This window comes from Miniopterus schreibersii (genome assembly GCF_964146895.1).
Source record: "Miniopterus schreibersii genome assembly, chromosome: 19".
Lineage (NCBI taxonomy): Eukaryota > Metazoa > Chordata > Mammalia > Chiroptera > Miniopteridae > Miniopterus > Miniopterus schreibersii.
This window is the reverse complement of record NC_138119.1, coordinates 20,304,736-20,327,100: the sequence shown is the minus strand read 5'-3', so window position 1 is coordinate 20,327,100 and position 22,365 is coordinate 20,304,736. Positions and strand designations below refer to the sequence as shown.

General features: G+C 36.4%; 1 protein-coding gene and 1 pseudogene across 3 annotated transcripts in view; both read left to right on the top strand.

Annotated features, from left to right (window-relative positions):
- Positions 1 to 22,365, top strand: part of ACBD6 (acyl-CoA binding domain containing 6) — a 110,864-nt gene that overhangs the window by 64,225 nt on the left and 24,274 nt on the right. The gene's annotated exons all lie outside the window — the stretch shown is intronic.
- On the top strand, positions 2,002 to 2,311 carry LOC308549005 (peptidyl-prolyl cis-trans isomerase A pseudogene; annotated as a pseudogene). Its single transcript has one exon. The product of its transcript is annotated as a peptidyl-prolyl cis-trans isomerase A pseudogene (transcript).

Sequence of the window (22,365 nt, the reverse complement as noted above, 5' to 3'; positions counted from 1 at the left end):
GGCAGTCTTGAGCATGCCATGGTTCTTGCTGATGTTCAATCCATACCCGTGACACTTGGAAAGAAGTAAGTGGTACTCTCAAGAACTCTTGAAAGTCTTATGGAAGCACTATGTATGAGACTCCAGTGACTTCTGTTTGTTATTATCGGATGAACATTGCCTCATGACACAATTTAATGGAGATTCTATCATATTGCCAGTAAGATCCAAAGGATTTGCAAAGTTGATTAATCTTGAAAGCTAACTTTCCCCTTAATAATTCAAAAAGGGTGTATAGAATTGCTTTGGGGGAGGAACTAACACAAGACCATGTTGTCTTGATTTGTACATAACTGTAAAAGTTGAGGACCATGTTATGTTAACATTAAGGAGTTAGTGTTAACTCTTTTAAGTTTGAATGGTGTGTGGTTGTGTAGGAATTTTGCTTGTTTTTAGGTGCACACTAATATATTTAGGGACAAGATGCCATGATATCTATAATTTCTTTAACCTGCTTCAACAAAAAATATACAGAAAGGTGAAAAGAAAGAAAACAAGGCAAGATGTTATCAATTGTTAAATATGAGTATTAGGTCTCTACCTTTCTATATATTTAAATATTTTCATTTTTTAAAAAGTAACAACAAAAAAGAACCCTATGTAATAAAACCATTAGCTAGTGTGTTACCAGAAAAGGTTTCCCTCTGTTCCATTCTGTTCTATTTTTAATTTCTACTTAGTTCTCAAAAGTTTAGCTGTTCTTTTATGCATTATATTATGGTTTATCCATAATAATACTTAATTAGTATAAAACTTTGTGTTCTACTCATCATTTAATAATATTATTGCAACTGAGTCTCAACTACATTTTGACTGTGGGAGAGGAGCTCTTGGGATTTGCAGTCGCCGGCCTTATAATGGATGGAGAGCTTCATAGTATATATTCCATCTCCATTGACACTTTTCTAGTTCAACCTATCATTCCTTCATTCGTAGATTATTGTGTCAATTTATTAACAAGACTTTTTTGGTCCTATGTATTTATGACAGATTAGTTTCCTTAAATGTCATGGTCTAAATGCTACTTCACTATCTAAGTGAGTCTATTATCAAAAACCTCTAGTAGTTTCTTATCTACTAGTCAATTCTCAACTTTTATGATTGACTCTCAAAGCCCCATCTCTGTGACCAAACTGTTTTATCTAGTGTTCCTCACTTTATGAAGTTGGTGAGCTCACTTTGTATATTCCAGAAGTTCCCAAATCTAGATTACCAGCATTAACTATAGATCTTTTTAAAAATAAGCCTCAGCTCCAGAAATTATGACTCAGTAGGTGAATAGCGCTTAGGGGGTGTTGGGAAGATGAGAATCTCAAAATTATAAAATGTCTTCATGTAATTCTGTAGTGCCAGGTTTGTAATTCTGAACCCTATACTCACCTGCCAGTCCTTCAGTGCTGCCTACCTTAAGTAGGAGTTAAGATAAAAACAGGCAAAATTAATTCATTCCTCTATGAATCACTAACAACTGTTTAGAATTATTAGGTATGGTTTCACTTTTAAAGGAGGGATAAAATTTTACATATAATCCTGTTGGCTGAGCACTTGTTATTTTTCAAATAATTGTGCAACATGGTCTCTTTTTTTCCTTATAATAATCCTGTTAAATGAATTTTTCCACATAATAATCCAAAGTCACATAGGTGCTGCAATATTAAGATTCAAATCCAAGTTTTCCAATAATAAGTGATCTCTAATTGATAAATTTTTAGTTTATCAAAATAAAGTGGAAACATCAAGGCTTTTTAGAGAAGCTGTTTTTAAGCAGAACAAAAAACAAGGCAGTCCAGGCCTTGCAGACGCCACCGCCCCGGAGCTGTCCTGCTCAGCCGTGGTCAACCACACCATGTTCTTCGACATCACCATCTGTGAGAGACAGTAGAAGACTTTCATGCTCTGAGCACTGGGGAGAAAGGATTAGGTTATAAAAGTTCCTGCTTTCACAGAATTATTCTGGGATTTATGTGCCAGGGTGGTGACTTCATAATCCATGATGGGACAAGTGGCAAATCCATCTATGGGGAGAAATTTGATGTTGGGAATTCCATCCTGAAGCATGCAGGTCCTGGCTTCTTGTCCATAGGAAATGCTGGACCCAAAAAACGGTTTCTAGTTTTTCATCTGCACTGCCCAGACTGAATGGTTGGATGGCAAGCATGTGGTCTTCGGCTGGGCGAAAGATGGCATGGATATTGTGGTAGCAATGGAGTGTTTTGGGTTTAAGAATGGCAAGACCAGCAAGATCACCATTGCTGGTTGTGGACAGCTCTAACCAACAAACCATTCCTTCTGTAGCTCAGGAGAGTACCCCTTCGCCTCCATCTTCTTGGAATGTTCTATAATCTTTGTGCTCTTGCTGCAGTTCATTGGGTTCCATATTTTCCTTACCCTTTCCAAGTCAAGCTGGATTTCAGAGTTAAGTTTATGATTATGAAATAAAAGCTCCACAACAACAACAAAAAATCAAGGCAGTCCAACATGAGATTGTTTCCCAGCATGTTTCTACAGGTTGTGACATTCGTTCATTTGGAACTCACCTATTTTCCATAAGTTCATGTACACACCAAAATAATAATAAAACAACTCTTCTTTGATGGCAAATTGGGGGACAGAAGGTGTAGTTTTTTAATGGGTGACTTGGAATCTAAACGTAGTCAGAGACTACCCTGAGTTCAGGAAAGTGGTAGAAAAAGTCCAAAGGAGATAAAGAAGTTTTCTCAAGAAAACTCCACTGAATTTATACTCTTCTCCAACAGTTTTATTTAACCAGTGTTACTGTGTTATTTGTATTTACTTTATTACCCACCTTGTGTTTTCTCTCCAGTTGGATTGTGAGTTCCTTAAGTGCAGAAACTATGTTTTCTATTTCTTTAATATCCCTACTGGTCTCTTGTGTAATGTTTGAGATATAGTATACATTCAGTAAATATTATAAAATATTGAAAAATGATTGTTCCTTTGTAGATAAATACTCCCCCAGCCTGAAACACATACACATACATGTGTGCACACATACATACACACGCAAAACCCTTTTCCCTAGATTTTCTTCATTAAAGCATCACCTCTTTTAGGAGGACCCTGACCTAGCCCCTGTCCTTTTGTTTCAACTACAACCTCCCTTTGGATTCTCTCTTTTGCACTCCTTTAATATACTGTGTTCACATCTTTCATAGAATTATTCATTCTTTATTATAAATATCTCCATTCATAAGACTCCAGGCTCCTTGAGATTAGGAATTTTGCTATTTTTCTAGTCCCAAATCCTAATGCATTACTGGACATATCACTTAATAATATGTGTTTGATATGAACAAAGATTAAGATTTAGAATAGAAATAATGCCTCTATAAAACTGTTTTTTTAGAAATTTATAGAAAGAAAATAAGGAAAGAAATTAGATTAGTAAAACTTGATCTTAATAGGTTATCTGAATACTTCATGACTTTGTTGACATCTGGTCAATATGCTTATTTATTCTGTAAAGAATTGTTTGAGAGGGGCAGGCCATAACAAATATGCTATATATCAGATAGACATTCTTGAGCAGTGGATGCTAAAGACTTTGTTCTAAAGATAAATTAGATGTACTCTTAAATGAAGGTCATGCATTATGAGACCACAATGCCCATGTTCAAGTGACTTACTGCTCTTGATAAATATCTTGGCAATGGACTGGTTTTGTCTCATGTAGCTGTTATTTATTTTTTTCAAACAGTTCTTTATTTCTTAGAAATGCAGTTTCTTATTTAACATAATTTTTAAATTATGAATGGTTAAAAGAAATACAGAGGATGTTATAAAACTGATAGGATATTCATTTATGACAGGAGTAGAAAAAAGAACTGAGGTATAAGATAACCATGTCTCTCTCTTTTATTTCCCCCTTCCCAAAATATAAAATTTATATCCACTTTGTACATTTTTTTTCTTTTTAAAAAATTATTTTATTTTATTGATTTTTAGAGAGAAAGGAAGGAAGCGGGGGAGAGAGAGAAACATCGATTGGCTGCCTCCCCTGACTGGAGATCTAGCCTGCAACCTGAGTTTGTGCCATGACTGGGAATCTAACCAAAACCCTTTGATGCACAGGACAATACTCCAACCTACTGAGCCATACCGACCAGGGCTCCACTTTGTACTTTTAAATCATGTCTTTACCGGGAACTCAGTTGGCTTATATAGAGACCAGTCCAAATGGCCCAGTTCACTTTAGGATCCAGCCCAAGGGTAGATCATGCTGCTGAGATGTGTACCCCAAGGGGCAAGTGAATGGCAAGTAGGGGAATGGATTGACCGTGGACGTGGGAGCTAAGGTGGCTGTACTCATGTATGTGTTGCCCTTTGTGATGCAGAATGGAGCCAGGGGATGGGAAAAGAAGGTTCTGGAGATATCCATTTGTACTCTTGTCCTGGGAACATACAAGTGTTGGGGAGACCTACCTACCAGCTTGGTGATTTTCAAAGTGCTTTGTGAATCCCTACAGAATTACCTAGAAGTTTCCCTCCCCACTTCAGCTTCTACCTATTTTTAAGATTGGACTTCTGAATAAGATTTTGTTTTAAGAAAAAGTTGTCCTATAATGGATTATGAAGGTAGGGATTAAGTCTGGTCCTCACTGTGTACCAAGCCTTTAGTATTATTTAATACTAAATTAAATATTTAGCATTTTGTAAATATTTGTTGATTAATAAAACAAATGTATTCGGTCCCTTATGCAAAGAAATCTCTACATCTCCAAAAAATGTAGGCTGGGTTTTCTGGTTAACAGAGAGACAAATGTCAATGCAAAGGAAGTCTGAAAATTGTGGATAAAGATGATGAAATCAGCATTTATAGATAAAATATTTTTTTCTATTCCATAAAATAAGTTTATATATATTAGCTCATTTTATCCTTATAGGAATCCTGTGTGATATTGTCCTCATTTCACAGTTGAGGAACCTAAAGCTCAGAGAGATTATGGGAATTGCTTAAGGACACAAAGCTAGTAAGTAGGAAACCAGAGTTCACATTTCAGTGTTTTGAGGGCAGATCCTATGCTTTTATCCTGCACTGCGCTGCCATCACACTCTGTCACACTGATTCAGTGCTTTTAGAATTCAGTCATCTGATGCATTGTATGAGGATTACAGTAAGAAGTTCTGCATGTCCTTAATAGTTTCTTATTTATAATGAAATTCTTCTATGTAGACATTATTTAGTTTACCAGGTTTTCCCCTTCAGCGTGACTTTTAGTCCATGTTCCTATTCTTACAGCTCATAATTTTCTTTAATATGTTATGTTTTTCTGTCATTTTTATATTGAATGCTCACTCCTTTTGCTAAGTTTGTATCTGAGAATGAACAACTGGCTCACAGTACAGTGTGAATCAAGTTCAAATTACTTTGAGTTCACAGAACACCCAGTGTCATCTTATTTTTACATCTAACTGAATTATAGGACACTGTCAAAGTGTTATGTCCTGGTATAGTAAATTGCTCCTTCTTAATGGTCCCCTGGCTACATTCTCTCTTGCTATTGCTATAAACCAGAAATTGTTGACATCTTACATTATCGTAAGCTTGAAAACAAAAGAACTGTTTTATCCTCAAGCAGTCCACCTCCTTCACCATGAAGGTTTCCGAACATCTTAGCTACCTACAGCTGAATCATAACATTTTATATACTTGAAAGTTGACTGTGCCCTCAGAATTGGATTAATTCTATAATTCTGCAACTTTTTTAAAAGACAGGCATTTCTTTCTCATTGAACTCAAGAAATGGATCAGTCATCTTCTTAAAACTTGTTTGAATATTGAAGTGGTGGTTCATTGATGATTTCCGAGATTTATTATTTGAATGTATGCATGTTATAAAATATATTTGGTCATGCTTAGTGTTGCTGAGTCTAAAATGTTCTTCCAAATGTCACATTATGAGGATGAATTAAAGATGAAAGGATTACACAAAGTAACAAATGAGTCAACAGAGTAAGGTCTAGAAATGGTCAAGCTTGCTGATCAAACCGATGTACTCCTAGAGTGGTTAATAATGCCTTCAAGATGGGAATAAGATAACTCAGGGAAAAATGATTCTTCAGAGAAAAGGTGATTTTTTTGTAAAACAAGTGCTATAGAATATTTATGGGCCATGTTAATCTGCACATATATTGAGATTGATTATGCACAAATATCTGTAGAAAATTTGATGGTTTTTGTGGACCATAGGCGAACAAGGTTGCAGTGTAGTGTTGATCTTACAAAAACCAACTTAATGCTGCCCCTACAGTAACAGAAATATAACCTGTAAAAGCCAGAGAAAAATGCTATTATATACATAGAAGATTATAAGTAATATAAAGCATAAAGTTTAGATTTTTGCATTTCCAAAAGGGTGTTGATAAATTTGAAGAATCGAGAGAAAGGTTTTTGAAAATGTGTAGTTTGGAAATGGAGTTTTTGAGGAGTGTCATGGTCACAAACTGGCATGGGTCATATGCATCCCAGAGATCTATTTTTGTTTGGCACTCATAGTGCTACCCACAGTTTATTTGTAATTTACTGCCAATTTCACATAAAAAATACAGATTTTAGGATTCTCTTGAAAAATCTGAAAATACGGCAGTCCTGGGCACATTCGCATGTGGCAGCAGTCAGCTAGAGCTTAGTAGATACTGCCCTCTGTTGACAGCCCCAGAGCAGTTCAGTTCCCCGTGACCCCCCTCTTGCTTCCTGATCCAATTAACCTCTCCCTTTTATATTTACTGCCTGAAGTCATCTGGGGGGTTTATAACCTTGTGTGTAGAAAGACTAGACTTGGAGTCAAGTTGCCTATGTTCCAGTTTCTATTCTGCCACTGACTGCATGACCTTGAATAAAGCATATTGTAAAATCTTAATGGTAGAAAGGAATTCAAAGATCATCTGGTCAACTTCCCATCTAATACAGGAATTCTCTCTGCTAAACTTCCAAAATGGGGGTAAGCCAGCTAGCCTCTGTTTGAACATTTCTCTTTACTTCACAAAGTATCCTATTTCATTTTAGAAAGCTCTAATTATTAGAACTTTCTCTTACATGTTGAATATATATCTGCCTATATTTAATACTAAAACTATACAGTTATATTAGGTATCTTCTCATTACTACAGAACATAAAACTATAAATAGATGTGACATGAAAGACAAGGTGTCTACCTTCATACTTTTATTTAAAAATTTAATTTGTGTGTACAGTGTATTAGGCCATCAAATGAGTGAATGCTTTTATGGCAAAGCACTTTAGAGGTACAAATATTATAATAATAGTCAGATTTTAACCAGACTAGTTAGAGTTTTATTCTAGACTTAGTAACCAGTCTTCATTGTGTCATTGTTTTAAATATTTGCCATCTTTTTTGGGGGGGAAAAGGAAAAGAAAGAAGATTTAAAGATATCTTGTGTTCTTGTTGATATAATGGCATTTGTCAGTGTGTTCCTGTTTTAATTTTCTAGGATTTGCAGACTTAATCCCATGAGCTCACTTCTAATATCAGTAAAGGGTATGAACTGTCTTTGTGGTTCAAGCTCCCACTTGAGGGTTTCTCCTTCCTGTGGCTCTTTCTAATGGAATTGAGGGTTCTCTCTAAGGGTGAGCGTTAGGAAGCCTTCCCAGGCTGCTTGAGAGCAGGAAGGGAACCATAGGTTCAAGGACACTCAGAGTTGATTGTGCACAAACATGCTTCTCCTCCTGCTCCTGCTGCTCCTCCCTCTGACTGGCAAGGTTAACTCTGAGGCTGAGCTTTTTAAAATGATTTGATTAGACTCACCACTTTATTCCTTCCACTTTGCCCCCTCCCCTTCAAGCACCAGCCCGCCACCTTCTTTGTCTTTGTAGTCTTTGCTTTGCCAATTACCTTTCTCTCTCCCTGATTTCATGTCAAATATTTACATTTTGTGAAACAGAGTAAGGAATTCAAAAGTAAAGTAACTTTCATCATTTAAAGTTTTGGTGTGGAAGATTTCCATACTTGTGGATGGTTTTTACACTTATGTGTCATAAAACTCAAAATTCCTTACCTTCATTTTGACTTACCTTACGATATAAGGAAAGATGGAATTGTCACCTACATTAGCAATTCACTTAGATTGACAGATCTAATTCCACAGTCCTCTATCAAGAACTGGTTTGTACATACTGACTTCCTTTCACAGCAGTTTTTTAAAAATCACCTTTTAATTACAAAAGCTTCAAGTATGTGCAAAATTAGAATAGTAAGTATAACGAACTTCCATGTACTCATCACCCAGTTTCAGCAATTACCAGTTGGTGGCCAATCTTGTTTAATCTATACTGGTACCCCACAACTGGTTTGTAACCTTTTTAGAAAGGATAGAGGAAAGCCATGCACACCAGAGAGAAAGGACATGCATATAGAATTTTTGCAAACAATTTTAATAGGTTCATACACTTTCTGAAGCCTTTTCATGGATCTCCCAGGAATCTAAGAATCCAGAATTAGAATTCCTGCATTCCAGCAAAAAGAATGCTACATATTCTCAACTTTTCTGTTCATTTGAATGTCAGGATTTGGGATTGGCTTACATTCTCCTATGAAAACATCGTCGTCAAGCTAATGGCAGGATCTTTTAATGATTAAATACTCATTATGGAATCTCTTAATATACTCCCTTTCTCCCTTGTTCAGCTTCTTTTCCCTTTAGTGCTTATTAGTTTGCTATAATTGATGTATATTTACCAATGTTGACAGATTAGCAAGGCTTTCAGTGACTCAACTTTCAAGGCTTAACAACTTAGAATTTCATCTAGAGCTACTGTGTTGTTCTTGTGAACAGCTAAAAGAGGAAAACTGCCTCTCCTTATGTAGAGAGGATAGAATGACTAGTAATGAAATGTATTAAGTTGTTAGGAACTAAAGTAATAAAGCTGGGATTTCCATTAAAAGAGGATACTACCCGGCTGGGCGTGGCTCAGCAGTTGAGTGTCGACCTAGGATGCAGGAGATCGCAGTCAGGGCACATGCCCGGGTTGCGGGTTCGATCCCCAGTCGGGGGCGTGCAGGAGGCAGCCGATCAGTGACGACTCCCTCATCATTGATGTTTCTGTCTCTCCCTTCCTCTCTCTGAAATCAATAAAGATATGTTTTTAATAAATAAATAAAAGAGAATACTAGCTTTTAAATACTAATTTTAGTTAACAATTAAAGCATATTTATTGAAAGTATTGGGATAACTGATTGTACACGACAAAAGGGTAATCTTTTTCCCAACCTGCTTCATGTCCTTCTTTCTTAGCTGACACTTCGCTAAGCCTCCCTCTGGACCAGCAGTGGTCACAGGGTAGACTCAGAACACAAGCAGTTAGTAAAGGGGCTCTAGTAGCCAGCAGGACTACCCTATAGAACTATCTCATTGTTGAACCCCACACCATCTATGCTGATGTGAGCTAAAACTATTTTTAAAAAGCAGGTAACAAAAGAGGAATAGTTGGCATAATTTAATTACTATTTCATGTCAGCATACTAGAATTATTATCTTTTATGTTTGGCATAGTTTATCTCAGTGTGGGGAGATAGGACATAGGTACACAGTTCTCACTTGAGTATGGTTAAAAATATTCCTATTAAGGGAATAACTCAGGAAAGGAACCACCCTCATTTGTAGATAGCCATTAAAAAAAACCCTCAGCCCTGGCCTGTGTGGCTCAGTTGGCTGAGCGTCATCCCATGCACTGAAGGGTTGCTGTTTCGATTCCAGGTCAGGACACATGCCCGGGTTGCAGACTCGATCCCCGGTGGGGGGCGTGCAGGAGGCAGCCAGTTGATACTTCTCTCTCCCTCTACCTTCTTCTTTCTCTAAATATCAATTTAAAAAATATATAGTCCTCCATTCTAGTATTCCCCCTATAACATTTTCTTTGGTGTCTGGAAGTACTTTTAGTATTCTGTTGAAAAGGGGAAAATTCAACAACAAAAAACAAAATATTTAATGGCTATATCTGCTCAACAAATATACCAAAATAAATACATGATCTTAGAAGGTAAATATATACCAATTTATTGTATGTTTCTGAAGATATATGTAATCCATATAGCATATAAATCAACTTGTTTTCATTATTTGAAAAGTTGTAAAATGTGGGAACACGCGTATGTCTTTGCTCTGAAGTGCCTCTTTCTGAGGGAAGACTGTTGGTTGCCTAATTTCTGTGCTCCCCTTTGGGGTTAGCTTTCTTCAGACCAAATTCTTACAGAAATTTTTCAAGAAGCTCAGTACAAAATACACTTATAAAAAGATTAATCATCACTTTAAATATATATATATTAAAGTGTCCTTAAATTTTGTTTCAGCTATTTTGCAGATTCCATTATGGTTCATTTGTTTGTTATTTGGACTGAAGTTGGACTGCTGTTTGAGTTAGCGCCCTGACCTCTCTTGATAGAGAAGCCTAAGCATGTTTAAGCACCTGTTTAAAAAAAAAAAAAAGCTCCCTGCAACGAAAACTATCCCTACCTACAATTTATTAAACCTTGACATACTGCATTATTTAAAGAGTTCTCAGAGAAAATTAAAACCCTTTTGACTGGGTTTTGCAATGCAAGGAAATTTTTAGTGACATTTAAAAGGCTTCTCTTGTGTTCCTCTAATGGGATAAATAAAAAAGGCTTGTTTTAGCCCAGCAAATGGGGGGACAATCCAATTTCCTTGATTCCATCAAGACACTCTTAAAGCATTAGCCTGTGCAGTAAAAAAAATTCAACTGACCCCCTTTGCCTGATGGCTTTGAAAAGTGTCCTGATGTGTAGGTATTTGCCCAACACAGCATACTTGGTTATTGCTCTTCCAACACATTCGTTGATGGAAAAATCTTATGTGAAGCTCCAATAAATGTCAGTTTGTGTTACAGAACTATAAAAACAGTGCACCAGACTATAATGGTCTCTGATGGGCAGCCTTTCACTGGAAGATGAAAAGAAACCCTGTCGAGTACGTTTAATAGTAAGGAAAATATAAGTCGTTTAAAGTAATATTTTAGGAACTTTTTATTACATTTAATTATTTTGCTGTGGTTGATATTTATTTCTATCTGTCTAAAAAGTGGTGCTCATTTACGGAGAGTATACAAGCATAGGGCAGTGCTCCTCAAATGTTTGCTTGTTAAAACAAGTTGCGGGACCCACCCCCAGAGTCTCTGGTTCAGTAGATCTGGGGTGGAGCCTAATAATTTGCATTTTTAACAAGTTTTCTGGTGGAATTGATGCTGTTGGCCTGGGGCCCACACTTGGAAAACCACTGGCCTAAGGGATCTGTGAAAAGAGATACTCACCTCTGGATCAGTGGTTCCAAATTTAAATCAAATCATTTCGTCTGCAAGTTATTAACATCTGAGAGCACTCTAATGTGTGAAAAATGCCTTGATGGATATCAATACAGTCGAATGGACAGGCATGCATTTGACATTTGGCCTCCACGTTGGCAGTCTTGAAAACCCATTCTGAAGTGGGTAGGACATGAAGACAGAGCTTTCATTTTAGAGAAAAGTATGGGTACCTATGTGTGATTCAAAAGAATAAAACTGATCATGTTTCCTATGACCCACTGCATAATAGTAAAATGAAGCTATCTTTTATGCTATCCTGATGTTTAAATTTTTCTTTTTAACAAGATCTTCTGCCCTTTCAGCGTATAAAACCCAAAAGCACTCATTAAAAAATAGTAAATTATATTTGATATTCTGATTCTTTGAAATTTGACCATTTTGTTTAAGAAATGTGGTAATTGTGTTATCCAGAATATTTCACTCTAGGTATATCAGAAGTATTTCTTTTGAAATACTTAGAATTGATGTAAGACCCTTTTATTCTAGAGTGTAGAAGTTAGATGCTATTTATTTACTTGTCCTTAAAATGTACCTGTGTAGTAAATAAGAGACAAAAAAAATTGCCATTTGGACAAGAAATTATCAAAGTGAGAGGTTTGTTGACATCCAAAAATCATAGAAGCAAAATCAGAATGAAAGAGGCTCAGGAACCTTGGATAGACCCTATTTTAAAAGGTGGTCCAACAGCCAGTCTCATTTTCTTCTGCTAGAAGATGATGATAAGTACATTAGATCTGTTCTTACAGCATCTAAATGCTTGATAGTGCTAATGTTCTTCTGGGCCACACTTCTTTTTTCTTCTATCCATCCAAGGACATTGCATCTGAACAAATCCTCTTCATAAAAAAATATATATTTTATATTTACAAAACACTTTTAAAAAAATCTACATACATTGATTTCATGTCTTCCTCAAAGCTATTGTTTGTCTATTTTCAATGTTTTCCTTTTAAAGTCATGGAAATTCCATATAATAGGGATACAGAGGGCCCCTCCAATCTATCTGACTGAAAGAATACTGTTTATTATAAACATTCTTTTGTTTATAGGCACTGTCACCTTTTAAATATTTGTTGAATTTCTGGCTAACTTGGAAGCAAAATAAATGTTTAGTTGCCGTTTTTAATGAGTTATCAGTTGCTGGTGCTTTCTTTGGGAGTAGAGGTACTATCTCCATTATTTAAAACTCAGTTTGAAAATAATTAAAGATGACTTTGAAATTGCCATGAGTTAAATGAATGGAATTGGGAAATCAGCACCTTTCCGGGTCCTCCTGCATTTCCTTAGAGTCCTCTTGAGCCCTGCATTTTGTCATTCCCTTCCAGCACCAATTTTTTTGTTTTGGTTTCGTTATTTTCCACAGCTAAGGATAGGTAATCTCCACCGTGTTCCAGGCATCATTCTGCTGCCCTTTCCCTGTGGGGCAGTGGGTACTGCAGGTGGAGTCCAGCGAAGGCTCCATAGAGGAGGTCAAGGCAGAAGTGTGGTGGCCGTTCATCTCTGCTGCTCTGATATCCGACAGCTGGTCTCACATGGGCCTGCTGCCAGCAGTGTCTTTACAGGCTTTGTGGCAGAGATTATTTAAAGGAGATTAACCCCCCTAAACCCCTTATATTTTAATTATTTCTGTATGTATTTATAAAACCTGCAGTCTGCTTGTTTCAGGGCACAGTCGTCCAAGGCCATGTCTTTAACCTGGTTTCCACAGTCAGACAAGTATATCTCTGTTACCACAAAGGAGGCACCATTGATTTGATTTTTCTTATTATTAAAATTGTTTGGGTTCTTTTTGTTGTTTTGGGGTTTTGGTTTCTGCTTGACGTTACCGTTACTGTTTTTTGAAAGGATAACTAAAGTTAGTATGACTTTTTAGAATACTGCTAAAATGCTGTCTTTGTGTTATATGATAGGAATAATCTAAACCTGTAGCCATGTAGAATGTGAAAACCTTACGGTATTATTAAAAACAATAGGCCTTGCCCTAGCTGGTTTGGCTCAGTGGTTAGAGCGTCGGCCCACAGACTGAAGGATCCTGGGTTTGATTCCGGCCAAGGGGACATACCTTGGATGCAGGCTCGATCCCTGGCCGTGGTCAGGGCGCATGCGGGAGATGACCAATCGATGTGTCTCTCTCACATCAATGTTTCGCTCTCTCTCCCTTCCACTCTTTCTCCCTTCCACACTCTCTGAAAAGCAACGGAAAAAATATCCTTGGGCGAGGATAAAAAAATAAAAACAGTAGGCCTTTCAGGGTAATATTTTTAAAGATGAGTTAGTAAACATGCCTCCCATGGTTTTCAGCATTGGCAGGCAACTGTATTGCCTGACCAGGGCATCTAGAATGAAGATTTCTACCTCCCTAATTTATGTTATTGAGGGCTATAAAAATTTTCCTCTGGATTTAAGAGATCACACAGTATGAAGGAACCAAAAAAATTACAAGAGCCTACGAACTGTCCTCTGTGCCATTAGAGCATCACATCTTAGCCACCATGGAGGTGCATGCTTCTAATGCAAGGAGGCAGTTCTGTTTCCTCACGCACACATTGCCCTCCTCCAAATGCTGAAGAAATGATCGTCCTCTTAAGGGTCTTCCAGTTTCTAGGGAACCTCTGATAGACTGTCTTGGTTCAGAATCTGTTCATGGTATTTGTATCTTCTAAACACTTGTTTTAGATTGTTTCATTTTAGTATAAAGGTACCACTTTTAGTTACTCAGACTGTTACTCAATTTCTTCATGCTTAACTGGATAAATATTGACAGGATTTGGGGGATGAAGGACGAATCTTGGTTAGCCAAAATGTTAGTAACTAATGTTTTATTATCCAAATTCAATAATAACTGTTGATTATGTTCTAGAAGTGGGAATTAGACATTGAAATTGCAAAACTTGCCCTTTCTTTGCTTCATTTGTGTAGAGGACATAAGTTTAAGTCCTAGTTCAGTTGTTTGGCTTACTATATCACTTTGGGCAAGTCATTTAACTGCTAAATTTCAGTTTCCTTATTTATAAAATGGAGCTACTACTACTTACTTCAGGATGTTAGTTTTGGATAAGTTGGTATCTGTGAGCGTTCTGTTAAATGATAATGCAAGTGTAAATTATTATTTTCTTAAAGAAAAGCATGTCTGAATTAAGAAAGACCTGGTGAAGTTATGTAGTATAGTAAAAGATCTTTATGCCATCTGTATTTTGTGAAGGGTTTTTTAATGTTAATTGAGCTTTTTCCTTGTTTCTTTCCTGTAACTGTTATTTTTCAAAAATGTCCTTTAATGTAATGCTTATTATGGAAGCATATATTACCATAAAGAATTAGATTGTAATCTAATGTAATATAATATAAACAGTAATATATTCATTATATAATATGTTCTCATATTTGAACTGATCTAAACTTCCTATATGTACAATGTTAATTTTTAAAACCATAACAAATATGCCAAATTCTATTCAAAGCCAGGGAAATTCTGAGTTGGAAATTCTTATCTGACTTGAGGACAATTAGAACTTACTTCAGAGTTTTAAATACAAGAATAGGAGGCTTGCCCCACCGGGCATGGCTCAGTGGTTGAGCATCGACCTATGATCCAGGAGATCAAGGTTCGATTCCCGGTCAAGGCACATGCCTGAGTTTCGGGCTAGATCTCTAGCAGGGGCTGTGCAGGAGGCAGCCAGTCAATGACTCTCATCATTAATGTTTCTATCTCTCTCTCCTCCCTTCCTCTCTCTGAAATCAATAAAGATATATTTTAAAAAACAACAAAAAACCTGTTGTTTAAAAAAAAAAAAAAAAAAGAATAGAAGGCTTAGGACAATCCTTGCAAAGGGGACTGGAGACCAGATTAATTATAAAGGAGGCTCTTGTAGGAATTAGTGGATTAGGATGTTAGGACCTCCATTACTGTGGAAAAGAAAGAATTAGAGACACAGGACAGAAGGAGAGTTCAGTCATCCTTACTTGATGAAAGACAAGAAATAAAGAAAAGGGAGATGAGTTGACTATGACTCCAAAGCCATGGACAAAAAAGATTTCTATTTTTGGCATGGCCAATTGAAAAATGTCCCGAAGAAAAAGAAAAGCCCAGTAGAGGACATTCGTACACATAGAGATGTTTTCCCAAAAGAGTAATGACAAATTCTGAGGGAAGGCTGAATCTTAATTTTAACACGTCAGAATACTGAAAAGTCTCCATGTAAACATGAAGATCTACAGAGAAACCTACAAAATCCCAGTAGTGTTTAAGAGCATAAGTGTTTAAGACTGAAAGTTCTGGCTCTGCCACTTGCAAATTATGTGACCTTAGACAAAGTTACTTAACCTAAACTTCAGTTTCTTCATTTGTGATGTAAGGTCATTTAATGCCTACGTCCTAAGGTTATTGGGTGGATTAAGTAAGAGAACACTGTAAATTGCTTTGTGCAGTAAACAGATTAGCCACTACCATCATTGTTTTTACTCACAACCGACTAAAATCAGCCTTTCTTGTTACATGGACAGGTTATAGACAGAATGGTATAGAACATTAGGTATCACGGAAGTTGCCTGGAATGCTCATCTTTGTCTTTATCCATAATACTCATGGAAGACTTGCATATATCTTTATTAGGGAATCCTAATGCTTAGATGACTGGATGAAGTCTTTTGTTCTTATTTTTAAACTTGTATCAGAAGTAAGACCTTTTTATTTGATTCTTAGTTGTATAGCCATACACAAAAGTTATTAAATTACAGTAGGACTGAGAGGAAGAGGTGGAGCAGGGGAATGAACTAAAGCTAACATTTATTGAGACTCTATTCCCCTTAATATAGTCATTCATTCCCCTTAATAAAATCAGTCGCTTATGCCAGAAAAATAGCTCAAAAATTGTTTTATCTTTGAATATATGGATTTTTTTACTTTTCTTCCCATAGCCTGTGTCCTATTTTATTGGCTCCCCAAAGAATGCAGTTTATTAAATAATTCTTTAGGAAACCCAGGAAAGAATTTACACAGAGGACTAATGTGGACAGTGAAAACGGAATTAGAACTCTTTCATTTTTAAGCATCTTTAGTAATTACGGTAAAAGAGGATGAAAGTGTGTAGACCACAATTTGATAATATTTATAGCCAAATAGTTCCAAAGAAATGACAGTGCTAAAATCTGAAATCTTAGCTTAGGGCAAATAGAGGGTTAAATCTCTGAGCCGTAGAGGCAGATTGTGTTTTCCTTTTGTGATCTGGGCTGACAAGACATCAGTATTCTATTCATCTGTTGGGAATTAGGCTGTTAATCCAATCAATGACTCTTGAGTGAGCTGTGGCCTGCCTCCCCCACTGGGGAACAATCGGATCAAACTGCAGATTGTTTAAGAGCACAGTGCTGTCCTCGTGTCAGGTGGAATTCTCAAACGTTCCCTGGTGAATTGGGGATAGGGAAAGCTGTCTTGGCCCATTTATCCTGCTCCTTAAATAACCCAGTATTTGCCTCATCCATACGAAAGCATTTGGCAATAGTGACAACAGGAATGCGATAGAAATCCATTAACCTGAACTCACAAAAGTGTGGGTGAAAAGAAGAAATATTTTCAAACACCCCACAAAACAACTTATAGAAAAATTTTTATACTTTATTCATATTTTTTTCCTATTCCTTAAACCCTAAATCATCTTTTCTGCTGGGCTTTTTTGGGGGTTGTTAACTGTTTTATTGTCATTGAATTTTGTTAACCACTATGAGCTTTTTCTGTAAATTTACCCAGTCCTGCCTATATTTTTATAAGTCAGCAGGGCACAAATAAATTTTAATGTAGATTATGGGAACACTAATTAAATAAAATTTTAATTTTAAAATATCTTTCTCTGAGGAATGCTAATTAAATAAAATTTTAATTTTAAAATATCTGAGCATACATAATTTTGACATCTTTTGCAGCGTAGCAAAATTTGATTTCTAATTACTGATTTAATAGTCCATTAAGTACATTTGGAAATTATTATTGAACTGATTACATAGATGTTCAGAGTTGCAGTTCTCTTCTATGAAATCCCGTCCCAAATTTTTCCTTTTAAACAGTAAGGTGACATGAGCTGTTATAAAGCAAAATATCCAAAATGCAAAGAGAAATTCTCAAAAGAAGATAATTACTACTCCAGTCTTAGTGGAAATAAGCTTTGAGGATAATTTTTTTGTTTTCTGTCTACATTACATAAGAGTGTTCCAAAAAGAATTTTTGAAATCTGCCAAATTTATCCATTCATTCCGTGAATATTTGTATACCATTTATAAACTCAGGCCTCTTCTAAGCATTGGAATTATCAGAGTGAACAAGAAAGACAAGCTGCACACTCTTTGGGAGCATAAATTCTAGTGAGGAAGACATACCAAAAACAGGTAAATAAACAAGTAAGACAATATCAGATAAGTGCTAAGAAATAAATAAAGCAGGCTGGTTCCTATGAACAGAGTGATCAAGTAAGACATTGCCAAGAAGGTAGTAAACTGAGGCTTCACTGGAGAGAAGTTGCTGTAAGTCGTGCCCCAAAACCTGAAACAGGAGGAATGAGTTTGACATACCAAGACTATTTACATGCATCCTATACTCCAGGCCAGGGGGTTTCAGGCCTAGCAAAGCGTCTGAACATCCTTAGGAACTTGCTGAAAATAGAGATAGCTGAGCCTGCCCCTGGAAATGCCAGTTCAGCAGGGCCCGTGGGGTAGAACCTGTGCATGCAGTGCTGTGAACAGTAATGAAAACCTACCTCTAGCTAGTGTTGTTTCTTCCCTTGAACACATCACATATTTAGCCATTTCTGTCTATGCCTTTGCTCATGTTTTTTCTTTGCCGATAATGTTCACCCTTATCCTCTCATACGTACATTCTGTCAGATACCACAGAGTACTTACTACTTGTGAAATATTCTTACCAAAAATATTGAACCCAAATCTAATAAAGCCTATAAATAAATACATGTGATAATGATGTAAATGACATCAAAAGAAAGTAGATGGCAAATCTGGACTGTGGGAAATTCTGCTGAACAGCTGGCTCTATTTCTATAACAAATCAGTGGCATTAAAAAAAAGTGGGGGGCGTCAGTTCTAGATGGAAAATTACCTAAGAGATCTACCAATCAAATGTAACATATAAACCCTGTTTGGATCCTCAGACATACAAATCAGCTATAAAAAGACATTTTTAAAACACAAGAAAATTTGGTGCTGTGGTTATAAGTAAATTTCCATGTTTTTTAGAGTTTTGTACAGAGATATGTGGGGGGAATGACAATGTCTAATTTGCTTTAGTAAGAAAGCAGATTTCAGTAAGAAAAAAGGAATAAATGAAGCAAATAGCAAAATCATTATAGTCTTTGAATCTGGGAGATGGGTATATGGAAGTTCATAGTTTCTATTTTTGTCTATATGTGAAGTTTTTCGTGTAAGATGTTTAAAGGGCATGAGATTTTTATGATTATCTGAAGGGAGCATGAATATTTAAAGGTTGAGAAATACAGTACTGCACCATTTTGTCTTACCAAACTGATAAAGTTAAGGATACTTATTCATAGTATAAAAAGATACCGCTATTGCTTCTTGACCTTTTGGCTAAGATCAAATGTGAAAAGATACTGCTTAAAAGGGTTTATCAATGAGTGCTGTATGATTTGATATGCACCTGACTTTTCAGGAATAAATCTTTTGCATGAAAGGAGGCAAACCTCTAATCCCCAGGACACCTTTTCATAGTTTTAAATGCTGTGCTCTCCATTGAAGGAAGTCTTTGCTTAGTCATTAGGATTCTTCTAGCACATAGAATATTCACATTTTTAGAAAAGTACTGATTATCTGGTCTCTTAATACAGTGAAGTTTAAAGCAACCTTTATCTTAATGTTTAGTAGAACAGAGAAAGAGGTGTGTGTGTGTGTGTGTGTGTGTGTGTGTAGAGGATGGGGATCAATCCAGGTTCTCTATTGAAAAAACTTTGGCCTGCCAGGAGGTTTAGAAACATAATAGCTACTGTACAGTTAAATATGAATGCTTTAAAATGGAAATATTCATAGTATTATGTTCATAATAAAATCATTAGGGCTCAATAAATCTGGGTGTTATTACGAAGTACATATTCCATATAAGTGTACATGTGTATGTGGGGGGAAAGGCAGTATCATTCTGGTAGAATAAGACCCATGAATGTAATTATTGTCACAGTTACCAGTAATACTATCATTGTCACGATGACTTGTTTCCTATTGATAGAACTTCCTCCCTTCCCCAACCATTCAGCATCCAATGTTAACCTTGGAATGTTTAGTACTTCTGTGTAACATTCAAAACTGCAGGTAAAATAGGGCAATCCTGGCCATGAAGGCCAGAACCAGGAACTCAGTGGGCAGAAAAGTTTCTGTCACATAAATGACATTTGGGAAGGCAAAGAAGTTAACTAAAGCAGAGCCTCGCGTCCAGGAATATGGACTGTCAGCCAGAGTATTAGCTTCAGATCCTAAGGCCGGGATCTGCTTCAGTCCTATTACCTTACGGGATTAAGTAGCCCTGGGCACATTCATTGAGTGAGCATTTGTGCATTTGTATAACTAGGCTCTGATCTAGACCCCGTAGACTCCTAGAACACGTAACACTGAGTCCTTCCCAAGGTGTAACTTCACCCAGGAATGATAGACCCCTATTAGGGTGTCAGTGCAATGTCTGCTCTAATGGAAATACATGCAGTCATTTGTCTCTGCCTCGGGTTTCACAGAGGAGGTGAACTTTGGCTTACCTGCTTGACCTTTTACACAGCTGGCCACTCTTTCCTTGACACTCTTCCCTCAGCTTCAGTTTGGCTGTTGTTTTAATCATTTCCTACCAGGTTTGTTTTCTTCTGTTCTCTTTTTACACAACAGGTTCCACCTTGACCCCCACCTCTCACTGTACACTTTCTCTAGATTAACCCATTAACACCTATGATTTCAGTTATCCCCTCTGGCCTAATGTTTTCCAAATCTGTAACTCTAGTTCAGACCTCTCTCTAAGCTCTAGGCCTATATTTTCTAATAGACTATTGGATGTTTTCACATGGGTTTGGGGATCAGAAAGATGCAGGTTCAAATGAGGATTATATTGTCTACTAATTGTATGGCTCAGCCAAATTCCATGACCTGTCTGAGTCTCATTTTTACTTTTGTTAATTAGAGTAATAATACCTATGTCAGATGGCTTCTGTGAAGATTTAATTAATTATATGTGAAAATGCCTGCCATAGTTCCTAACACACATAAAAGGCATAAAATGTTTGGTTTCTGAATTTTTTAATCAATCCCTTGTGTTGATTGTTAATGTAAGTAAACAATAATACATATGCACACAAATATATGATGTTTTATTGAATAGAATAAAGAAAATTAAAACCATTTTACCAAGACTTTGCTGCTAGTACTTTTAGACTAAAGGCACAGATCACTTTAAAGCCACAAAGTACCTCCAATAAATGTAATGGATTGTAGAATAACTTCACAATAGGTGAAAAAACAAACCTGAAATCATTACTGCAAGGTGGAGTGCAGCTTACTCTCAAGCATCTTGAAGCATCTCCCTGGGCAGCAGCAAAAGACAGCGTGGCCACCGAGGTTTCATTCCACTTTTATCTGGGTTAGTATGAACAGTTCAGAACTAAGTCAAGTATGAAAGTTTTTAAACTCATAAACAGTGGCTCTGCAAAATAAAAAGTAAACAGAGGGAAAAGAATAAAAAGAAAATGAGCCCTACAAATTTACCACATTTTAGGATTTGTGGGGTTTTTTAATGTCCACTATTAGTAAAAAAAATTATTGTGGTTAAATACATAACATAAAATTAACCATTTTAACTAGTTTTAAGTGAAGAGTTTAGTAGTATTGAGTATGTTTACAGTGTTGTGCCGTCATCACCACCATCCATCTCCAAAACTCTCACCTTCCCTCTCTGAAATTCTGCACCCATCAAATGTTAACTCCCCATACATCCCTCCGCCTAGCCCCTGGCAGACCACCATCCCACTTTCTGTCTCTCTGAATTTGACTGCTTTAGGTACTCATATAAGTAGAATCATTCCATATTTGTCCTTTTGTGCCTTATGTCATTTAGCATTATGTCTTCAAGGTTAATCCATGATGTAGCATGTGTCAGAATTTCATTGTTTTTAAGGCTGAATAGTAGTTCATTGTATGTATGTACCAAGTTCTGTTTTTTCTTTCATTTGTTGATGGACATTTGGGTTGTTTCTGCCTTTGGGCTATTGTGAGTAATGCTGCTTTGAACATTGGTGTACAAATATCTGTTTGAGTACCTGCTTTCAATTCTTTGGGATATATACCCAGAAGTGGAATTGCTGAATCGTACAGTAACTCTGTGTTTAATTTTTTGAGGAACTACCATACTGTTTTCTACAGCATCTGCATCATTTTACATTCCTACCAGCAATTTACAAAGGTTCCAATTTGTCTGCTTCATCGCCAGCACTTATTATTTTCTGTATTTTTGGCAAAAGCCATCTTAATGGGTGTGAAGTGATGTCACATTGCATTTTCAGGAAATTTTAAGATTTAGCAGATAACTTGACAGAGCACTCATTAAATGAATGCCTAACAAATAATGTAAGCCATAAAATGATATAAAGATGCCTCGCTTGAGAATAAACCTATTCATTATTTTCAGTTTTATGTGGGTATAGATATCTACAACTCATCTATATTACATTTCTTGGAATGGTTTATCATGCCTAAGAAAGTAATTATTACATATAGCACACAGACCACCATAGGAGTAAAATCAACAATACAAATGTAAGAAAACTAACAATCCTGAGGTTATTAAATTAATCTCACATATTTTTATTAAATGCTTATTACTCCATGATCTTTATGCTACAAGACAGTAGGGGACACAAAAGAAGTGTCAGCCATGGTCCCCTGCCCTCAGGTTGCTTACTGTTGAGACACTAAGAAGCTC